This window comes from Tasmannia lanceolata, unplaced genomic scaffold (genome assembly GCF_043159265.1).
Source record: "Tasmannia lanceolata isolate RefF3 unplaced genomic scaffold, GAP_Taslan_0.1 ptg000037l, whole genome shotgun sequence".
Classification (NCBI taxonomy): Eukaryota; Viridiplantae; Streptophyta; class Magnoliopsida; order Canellales; family Winteraceae; genus Tasmannia; species Tasmannia lanceolata.
The window spans coordinates 5,174,330-5,185,310 of record NW_027518714.1 but is presented as its reverse complement, the minus strand read 5'-3'; the positions used below and the strand labels follow the sequence as shown (position 1 = coordinate 5,185,310).

The following is a 10,981-nucleotide window of genomic DNA, read 5'->3' as shown; positions in this document are numbered from 1 at the left end:
CAGTGATCCTTGTGATGTACTTGGACTTTGAATGACTTGGATGCACTTGCATCAAAGGGTCAAGATGGATCATTTTTCATGGATTAGATTGACCTTGATGGACGACTCCTCATGAGCCAGCTTCGGTGTAGCAGTCCTCATAGATGGTGAATGTACACTTACATATACACACCTCATTGACCTCAGGGAAAGCATTCATCATTAAGCCTAGAAAGGATGTTCTCCTTCAGGCACCTAAAGTCAGTATTCTTTACCTTTATTCGAGGTAGGAAAGTACTCTCCAGTACGGTTCCAAGGGAAGGAATTGACCCAGCAGAGTAGTGTGTGCGTGCGTGCGAGAGTGAGGGAGGCTTAGCCGACTGAGAACGAGTAGTGATTCTGCCTTCGTACAGAAGGTAGAGCGTGAAAAGGAAGGCTTCACACTTCACTCTTATTCTTCTATTCATATTGGCGGGGGGCTATTCAGACAAGACCATTCATTCTTACTGTTGATGGAACTGCCGAAGCTCTTTCCTTGCCCCCTCTCAAATGGGCCCAATTGTTAGATTATATGATACAGGATATTCATCTATTAGGTGGTGTTATGCTTCAGGCTCAAGAGATTTATTGGACTCAGTACAAAGTGGATATCGAGAATATCTGAGTTGACTCCTCAGCGAAGGTTGGCGCGTAAGCTCATAAAAAGTGCTCGATAGGGGCGTTAGAGGTATAGCGCGTAAATGGCATTGAGGGTGTGTTGACCTATGAGACTTTGTTTTCCTGGTTTCCGACTTGGTGCAAACCAAAGTCATCGTTCCCTTTGGTTCGCTCAATCAAAAAGTAATTCCAGGATTGAAGTAGGCACCGAGAACGTAGTATGGGAAGATCTGTGACTTTCTTTTGCTCTTGGGATACGCCCCGGAGCGGGAGATCCAATTAACCGAGATTCAGAAGCAGAAATTTCACCTCTCCCATCAATAGGTTTAACCAGAGCATTTATAACACGACAGAGAGAAAAGGAAAGTCCATTTGAAAGCATGAGAGGGCTGCGTGAGCTGTAATCGTCGACTCTTTTTGAGTTGATAACATTGATGGCGTCATATACATAGTTAGCACATTCGTCATAGTAAGCAGCTCTGTATCAAGGTCATCATCAATATCGTCACTATCATCAATATCGATATCGTCACTATCATAAAAAATAAAAAAAAAAGTAACCCATCAAAAAAAAAGATATCGTCACTATCATCAATATCCATATTGCTTTTTCAATTGAGATGGGAAGATTCGTTGAATCAAAGAATGATCAATAATATCAAGGTATATTGTCTCCTGCTTAGACTGATAAATCCAAGGGAAATATCCCCATCCCGACGTCATACTCAGTAGCCGTAGCTTTATTGCACTGCCCACTGCTACTTTAGCCCCCGTTCAGTTCCCCCTATATTTATTGAGTTCGACCAGTTGTTAATTAAGTAGTAGTAGAGATATGTCCGCATCCGTTTCGTTTTTTTTTTCATGCCACATTGGATCAGGCTTCAAGAAAGGATTGCACGTAAAGGGTGGGTACTTGAGTTTGAGATTGAGTTTCTTACCTGCAGGAGCAGAGGCAAACTCATCCTCCTCGGCCTCAAAATACTGTCTGGGTCTGTGACCAATGGAACACTGATGGGGTGATACCTCATCAGATGATTGTATAAGGAAGATGGTAGATTGTAGAAAAGAAAGAGTGGAAAAATAGGATAAATTCAATGGGATTTTTTTTCTACCTTTCCAGTCATTCTAGATACAATTTTGAAATATTGGATCTTCCATTATTTAGATCGTGTATCTCCTCTGTTGCCGGTTCTACTTAAGTTTCATTTCGTTCCGTCACGATGTGCTTGACATAGTTGGTTCTCATCCTTCAGAGACTACAAGTGTAATAGGAGCATCCGTTGACAAAAGGATTACCTTAAGATGATCATCTCATGGCTATTGAGAACGAATCAAATCAGATTTCATTTAGGGAAGAATCCAATCCGTCTTGGTACCGTGTGTCTTGAGGTTAGCTGAAAGGTGGCTGGCGTATGGGAAAGACTCTCCCTAATGACTAATTTATGTCATGAAATGGATCAAAGTCTCGCTGGAAGTGTAAGAACTCAACAGGACCTTACCCCTCGAATCAGACAAAACAAAGAGGGGTAAGGTCTTATATTCCAACTTAAATGGATCTTTCAGATCGGGACTGTCAGTAATAACTCCACCAGCAAAAGAAAAGATATAACTTGTTATTTAAATGAGCCCTCGTTTTCTTCTCCTAGTTCATCAAGCCTTCCATCTGGAACACATCAGCACAATGAGATCTGAGCCGGAATGCCTTTGGAAATGCTGAGCCACTCCGGCACCTATTGATTTTGCACCTTCTAACATCTCGAGTCGAGAATTCTCGTCACACTCGGGCAAAGGAAAATAGGGATGACGCAGCCCAACATATGCTCTTCTTGATCGCTCTCCCAGCTAATCGCTCGAAATCATAATAGCGAGGTGACTTTTTCTCTTCTATGCCGTCCTTAGGCAAGCTCGGTTGTCAATGGAAAGGATCCCAAAAATTAGGATACATTCTGGGAAAATTAAACTTCCATGGAAGAGAAGCAAATGAAATGCTTCCTAGTGTGGTCTGTGCCTCAACAAGCCGTGTTGACTTTTTAAATCTTTTGCAAGTGCTCTTAGCCCCTTGGGTTCAGAACCAGTCTTTTCTTTTAGAACCTGCATTCTTGATGATCTTTGTGGGGATGAAATATCATCCCGTTTGCTCGGGACATAGCCATGCCCCTTTGCCGGATTTCGTTAGGTTTGGATGTAGGGCGATAGTCAGCCGAGATGTTAGCACTTCAAACGGGTGCTTCACCTCTCTTTTTTTAGTTGAATTAGAAAGAACGAGGAGGAGTGATATTAGACAACCTGCCTTTCCTCTCTTTTTCACAAATAGAAAGTTACGGATCAAATTCGGATATCAGAAGGATCACCATATATAACATAAAATTTCTCCTCCAATTCTTTTTAGTCGAGCTTCTCGATCTGTCATTATACCTCGAGAAGTAGAAAGAATTACAATTGCCAACATTGGCCTTTTTTCATCTCTTTATGATATGCTATCTTCCTTTAGCCAGACTTTCTGCATTACAGTGATCAAGAGGAGGCGCTAAGGTCTATCCTTTCCTTAAGAGTGAGGTTCGGATATTGGCATGGCTCCTATATGAACTACTGGGGAGATCATAGCAAAGAAGTCGAGACCTAACAAAACAAGTAAACCTGAAGTGTCGCGAAAGACTAGGATGGGGTGCAAACTGAAGAAGGCATTATACTGATTGAAGTAGGCACCGAGAGCGTAGTATGGGAAGATCTACGACTTTCTTCTGTTCTTGGGATGTGCCCATATTCTCCGCTAGGCAATATCCGCTGTTTAGGTCCTAATGAGACCATTTGGAGGAAAGACAAGTCCTTTGGCCTTGTCCTCACGGTTGCCGCTGCACTCTTTTTGGCTCGCAACTTGATTAGCTAGGGCTACTCGCTGGCGTTGTCGCATTGCGCCTCCTAAGCTATATTTTGAGGCTCTTGCACTTGTAGCACCCCGTCGCTGCGTTAAGGGGCCTTGGTTGTCCGCGCGAAAGACTCAAAAAAATAGTTATTCAAAGATGGTATGGTGCAAATACATTCCATGCTTTTAACCCAACTCAAGCTGAAGAGACGTATTCGATGGCCATTGCTAACCGCTTGGACCCAATTCGATTCAGTGGGATCTTTCACTCACATTTTTTTCCACCAAGAACGTTTTATGAAACTCTTTGACCCCCGAACCCCATAGAGCTGCGCCGTTGACCGACTTGTTGAAGAAGGATCGAACCGTCAGAAGAGTACCAGTGGGCATTCGATGGCCTAAAGACTTCGGTAACTCAGGACTCGGTACTATAGCTGCCAGATCATGCACTCAATACAATAATAATTAATTGTATGGTAGAAATTGTATCCTTTAAAGGAGATTGACTCCTTTAGTTTTATAGAGAGAGGAGGGGTTAAGGACTTCTTGTTGACTCCGCGCTCTATTCGGTCGGAACCAGGTTCGAGAACCTTCTCTCATAGATTCCCTTCACTAAGTCATCGCCATCAATCTGCTCTTATCCCTTGGTGTCAACGGGAGAGTTCCTTTCTTGTCTTGCAGTTCGTTCTGTCCTTTCTTTCTTTGACCTTTAAGGCGAAGCGCTTCGTCTGGGTACTTGGTTAGGGGCGGCTTTGAGTGAGCTTTATCCGTATGAGCAAAGCGTTCAGCGGTGAGCTCATTAAAAAAAGAGTGGAAATCCCTGCTACAGTAGAAGGAAACAAAATCAAGCAATTGATCGCATTCGGCTTCTAAATTCTCATAGGCCCTACTTCCCGAAGACTTCCCTTGAAACCCCTTCGTCCCATACATTTTCCAATAAATATGGTTTGTTCTTACATATCTCTACCATTTTTCCAAATTAATCCTGCCGGGGGGGTGTGTCAGACGTTGTTCAACAACCTAGCCCTAGCGTCCAATGTTCATCCCTCCTACACTGGGCCTCTGCTTACGATCAGCCTCTCGCTAATGTCCATCAACCTAGCCTTAGCTTCCAATGTTCATAATCTCTACAGAAAGGTTCTCTCTCTATCTCTCTCTCTCTCTCTCTCTCTCTCTCTCTCTCTCTCTCTCTCGTTTTACATCCTGTGTAGGGGTGGCAATGGTTCGGTTCGGTTTGACCCCAAACCGAAACCGAACCTAACATGCTTACCTCCAAACCAAAACCGAATCACTCCAAACCGAACCGAACCGATCATACACTCCAAACCGAACCGAAATGATGAAAAGGGAAACATTTATCATTTTTCTATGAAAATGGGCGCATTTATCATTGTCCAAACCAAACCGAACCAATCATCGGTTTGGTTCTACCGAACTGAAATTTGAATTGGTTTGGTTTAACCAAACCGAAACCGAATTTTCGGTTCGATATCGGCTCGGTTCAGTTGATTTTGCCACCCTTAATCCTGTGTCCTGCCAATACATTCAATTTATAACCCACTCTACTGGCAATACATTCGATTTCTCGCCTGCATTTCCTATCCAATCTTGATCGATTAGGAAATGCAAGGAGAGTCACCCCCCCCCCCCCCCCCCCCCCAACCCCCCAAAAAAAAAAAAGGATTTCTGGCCCCCTCTCCCTACAATACATTCGATTTGGGTTCCAAAAAATAAGATACAAAAAGAAAAAAAAATATGTCATGCATTTCCTATCCAGGCTTGATTGATTAAAGGTTGGGCTAGTTTAGGTATTATAAAAAGACTACATATTCATTGAATTTTAATCAAGCCGGGTCTTGGTGATAATGTATTTGCCGGAAGTGTTCTTTTCAAGGTTTTATACTAAATTTCATTGCTTTGATGAGTAGAAAAAGGTTTTTAATTGAGTAAAGTTTAAAGATATTGTTTTGATCAACTCAATGATAGGTCTATTCACTAAGATGGGAAATTTTAAGGAAGCTTCTTCCAATTTGGTTAGACTCTATCGTATTCTCTAGTATCTGTTAGAATATGTGAGATTCACCGTTGATCTGGGTTGATTTGGGTATCTTGATTTGGGTATCTGATAGAATAGGCAGCTTGGTTAGATTGGCAACTAAGCTAGATTTAGTATAGGTAGGATTTCTATCTTTATCTCTTTCCTTGGTTAGGATTTCTTTCTTTAACTTTTGCCATAGTTACTCTTTATCTTTCCATGCTTATCTTTTGAGTGCTCTATATAAACACTCTTTAGCATCTTTGTAATTCATTCAAGAGTTAGTGAAATCTTCTTATAATTTTACGTGGTCTCAGAAATGCCTGGGTTCAAAGTTCAAACCTCCTTGATAGCAAAAATCCACATGCAATGGCCAAACCCAAAAAAGATGGGCCACATGTATCACGTGTAGGCCAACCCTAGAAAGAGGGGCCACACAGTGAATGGCTTTTTTAAGCTGTGAATGCAAAGGAATCAAATCAGATAAATTAGAAAGGAGGGGGAGCGAATATCAATTTTTGAGATTTGGGTATTTTACTGAAGTAAAAGGGACGGGTGTGGAGTCAAATTAGGGGGTTCCACTTTCCACACCATCCTCTTCTTAAAATTGTTGTAGGAAAAAACACTAGTTTTGAGGGAATTGATGGAGAACGAGAGTTGTTGATCTACCTTCTTGCTGGGGTTTATGCGAGGCCAAGTATCACCGCCCGGCTTCGCCGTACAATTGTGGATTTGAATGCAACCACGATCAGATGGTAGACTTCTTGTAGGGTTGTAGATGGATGCTCGTGTTGGGTTTGAGAGAGCAAGGAGAGGCCAAGGTTGGTGGTTGGTGATATCCAGAGAGCGAGATCAGATTGGGGATATCGAGTTAGCGGGGTTGGGTGAGAACAAGGTGACAATAAGAGTGAGTCGGGGACAAGGGCGTGGACTTCAGTTGATGGAGCATATTTAGACATGCAGGATTGATGAGTTTAGGAATGTTGCTAAACTTTGAGTAATGCTAGAGAAACCGAGAGTGGGACCTAAAAGGGGACCGAACTTGATTGATGCCACATCATCACAAGTGATGTGAGATTTCCCTTAAGTCTAAGGAAATTTTAAAAAGTAAGCTTTTTTTATCTCGGCATTTTCTCATTACAGGTCCCCTGCTAGGTGGTACTGTCTCCATATCATTTTCCCTATACTTTGGATTATTTTCATTAACAATAGCATTAGCATGTGCTTATATAAAGCACTTACATGATAAACATAGAAAGATGTTGTGATAAACATAGAAAGTGAAAAGAATAGAACTTTCTAATCAGACCTAATTACCAATTTAATCTAGCTGCCTAATCTAGTCAGATTTCCTCATTTAACCCACTTACTTAATCTATCACAAACATTATCTGATGGTGAGATCAACACCCAATCCATTGGTTGGATCTCACATATTCTAACATACGCCTCAAACATATGTGCATCGAAAAATCAACATACATTTGATCTTACAATAAAATTCCTCAAAAAATCCCCAATAAATTCCCCAAATTGATGCACTGAATATTGATGTCTGATATCTGCTCAAGATGTTGATAATTGAAGAAGATAATGATTCTTGTCAAATGTGCCACTTGGAAGATCCTTTTGTATATTGAGGCATTGGTCCATAGTGACCTGCTCTTATGAGGATCGGTAATTCAAAACATTGATTCAATTCTCTTTTAGGGTTCCGCCAACAAAAGTAAGGCCCTTTTCGTTTAAGATTTTGACAACCGGCTGTGAACTCCAATTTTTGAGTCCTATAATTGGTATTGGAGTCACAATCTGTTGTCGGAATCATAAATGAACAGGGCCTATACTGTTTATGGAATGTCCTATAATGCTTGGAACAGGGCCTATACTATTGATGCATGGAATGTCCGTTTGCAAGGAGCGAAGATCACATGGTCACCTCGTGATCTTCTACAAGATCAATTGTCTGAATTGTGATACATTCACCATGTGAGAGCAAAGAATTGATCGTGGCCACCTTCTTAGTGATCATATTTGCAAATAGACCATGAAGGAAAATTATTATCATTATATTTTTTTACCTTTTATTATTTTTGTTGGGGTTCCACGCAAAAGCAAATTGTCTCACATCGGATAAATGAAATGGATGGAGATGGGTTATAAGGGAATGGGCACCCTCCCTCTAATAGTTAGCTTTTTGGGGTGAGTTCTACGTGGTTAAGTTCCCTACAAATGGTATCAGAGCTCAGGGCGTGGTAACCCCGGTTTGCCTCCAATGGCCGGAGTGTCACTCGGGGAAGATCTCGGAAACCCTGGTGTAGGATTTCGTGATTCCCACGTTGCCACCGCGTGGAGGTGCGAGATTGTCCACGTTGCTTCCGCGTGGAGGGGGAGATTGTTGGGGTTCTACACAAAAGCAAATTGTCCCACATCGGATAAGTGAAATAGATGGGGATGGGTTATAAGGGAATGGGCACCCTCCCTCTAATAGCTAGCTTTTAGGGGTGAGTTCTACCCGGTTAAGTTCCCTACAATTTTTTATTCACGACATTTGCCTACAGGATCATATTTATGTAATTTCTAGAGGTATGCAAAGAGGCCCTTATGCAACCTTAATAATATCTAACGACCACCCAATCGCACACTATAAGCTCTAACCAAAGTATTAACCTTTCATGCTATTCCTACTAACTGAGGGTTTAAACATGTGTTTGTTGATCGGGACCGTTAATCTGGTGGGCACCACCAGAAGTTCCAGAATGTAGAAGACTGCCCCCTTCTCCTCTGTTGAAAAAAAAACCAAACGCTACGACCAACAATCCTAAGGACCTAAGCCCTCCATCAAAAATGTATTTTTTGTTACAATTTTCTAAGAGATTGGAACCCAACATATGCTCAAGACCCATTCAACGAAACATTCCCTTCATGGCTACAAACTACAATATGTCATATGTGTGGATGATGATAGAAGAAGAACGATGGAAGAGTCCACCATGGGTCCACGGTCGTCCGATCACCGACTGAAACAAGATGAAATGTTGCAACCAATATATCACATTATCAACCAAAAAAGGGAATAAAAAGGAAGAAATAGAATTGGAGGCTATTCCAATTGTAGGCCCTACATATATAACATCTGATTAGGGAATTGATACATTCTCTAGAAGGGGGTTGGCCGGGAAAGAAAAGGGGGAGAATATATCACTTCCTTCTTATCATCATCGTCCGGTCAAAAATCAAACAGTAATGGGGACTCCTTCTCCCATAGCATTTGAGCAGAATACATGTCAAAGAAGGAAGAACCACCGTTGGTGCTGTTCATCTCCATCTCAAGGACTTCCATTTGCATCTCCAAATCCCTCAATTTCTGGTTCATGCGCTCTAGCCTTTTCTTTGCAACCTCATCTGTACCATGCACGACCGTGTCAGTCACTTATACCGACTAAAATTGTTGAATTTTTAAAAGAAAATTCTTGTTACTTTTATTTGGGAAATGATATATTCGGCTCTTCTTCTTCCTTGGGCCACCCGTTTGTAGTGTAAAAAGGTAATCATCAAAACACTAGAGGGGGCTGGCAGGGTGGCCCGGGAAAGAAAAGAGGCAAATAAATCATTTCCCTCTGGAGGGCGTTTTGCAAAACCGCGTTTCAAACGGTACGCCAAACACACCTTTAGATTAAAAGACTTGATAACCTCCATTTCGTCCGTCTCTAATAATTTTTCAAAATTGTGTCCCCCTATGGCAATTCTCGTATTTTGGTGTCCCCCATTAGCAATTTTTCCAAGAAAAAAGCATGAATCACGTAGTTCTTTGTATCATTGTTTTCTAGAAGATTGCCAATTGCACAAGCAAATTTCATGCTAGAGAATGCCATCATCAACTGTGCGATTCATGGAGATCCATGTCACAGTGAATTGGAGCCCAACATGCGGACGGACCGTAGCTCAAAAGCTGAATTGCAATTCCTTTTGAGATGGAAATTGCAATCTAAAGACCCAAATATACTACTGTCAAGTTAGTCGATTATGTAACTCAGGTACTGAGGAGTTCGATTTCCTTGGTTTAGACTTCCTCTTTCTATAGTTACGGAAAGGGATGGCGTATTGGGTCCATGCCAAACCCCAGCTTACCCATCAAAAAAAAGGTTGAGAGGGAAAAGGGATACCGAATGTAGAGATGAAGTCCGTCACCATCTTGGACTCGGCGAGGCCGGAATTTGACGTGTCAGAGATTAGGGCAGCAGCTACTTGTGGTTTCCTCATGCCCTCTTCCTTCTTTATGGACATATCTCAACGAGACAGGTGATGGTGTGGAAGGCCTTCCAATCTAGTCTTGAGACAGAGGGGGCAAAATGGGTAAAGGGCACTGAGACCTTCAGAAGGGTGGTCCAATTGTATAGGGGGCTTTTGCTTGGTACCCAAGCCTTCTTGGGAGTCCTCCTATTGACTTTGAAGACGGGGGCTAAGGGATTAGGGATTATTGATCTATGTGGTGGCTTTCTCCAGTTGTCCAGTTGGCGTGGCATTAACAAGAACCAGTCATGAATGGCGTGCATGTCATGGCACCCACATAGATCGTCATGTGATGCGTCAGATTTGTTTTAATTCTCTAACCATATCAGAGGAGACCAATCCAAGGGTGGAGATTAGTTCGATATTGTCCTGCGGAGTGTCTATAGTAGTGGGCCCAATCTCAAGCGGTTTAGATCACGACATGTGTTGTTGGTGGGACGGGTATGAAGATCAGATATCGCCACGTGCCCAGTAACACATTTTGATGATGTGAAATGACACCTATTTTAAGGATTGGCATGCTTCACGAGTAATGGCGAATAAGTATTTAAAATTCTTTGGCTTAGGTATGCCTCGTGAACGTGGAAAGGATAATGAACCAAGAAATAGGGACAAATTCTATCAGCGGGGTGTAACTCGGGCCAGGTTAGGCCGGGTTGAGACGGAGACCAAGCAAAGTCTAACCCGAGGACCCAAAACCTCAACACTAACCCGACCCGACCCAACCCGAGACTCAGGTCAAGGAGGTCCAACCCTAACCCAAACAGCGGTTAAAGCTCTCAATCCTAAGCCAACAACTTTTTCTAAATCGGGCTGGGTTTGGCGTAAGGCAAAAATAGAGAAAATAGAAAAAGCAAAAAAAAAAAAAAAACCCATTATCCTGAGATTTTGAAATCAGGATAAAATTAGGGTATGGGTTCATGTTCGGGTCAGATCAGGTTGCCCGAGGCCTCAAACCGTAACCCAACCTGAGGAAATGCCAATCCAAGCTGAGATGAAATCGGGGTTAACCTGTCGGGTCCAGGTGGAGCCCAACCAAAGTTTCAGTGTGGCCTGCATATGGGAGGGAACTACTCGTGGGACCTGAAGAAAAACTGGAACTGCGAGAAATGTTTTAGAGGACAAAAGTGCACTTATATTTTTAAGTAAACGACAAA

The 10,981-nt window shown here is 42.3% G+C and overlaps 1 long non-coding RNA gene across 1 annotated transcript; it reads right to left on the bottom strand.

The window, feature by feature from the left end:
• Positions 1-8,567: 8,567 nt before the first annotated feature.
• Positions 8,568-10,710, bottom strand: LOC143861071 (uncharacterized). Its single transcript, XR_013239872.1, has 2 exons — positions 9,698-10,710; positions 8,568-8,936 (listed from the first exon to the last, which is right to left on the bottom strand). It is a non-coding gene; the product is annotated as an uncharacterized LOC143861071 (long non-coding RNA).
• Between the last annotated feature and the right edge of the window lie 271 nt (positions 10,711-10,981).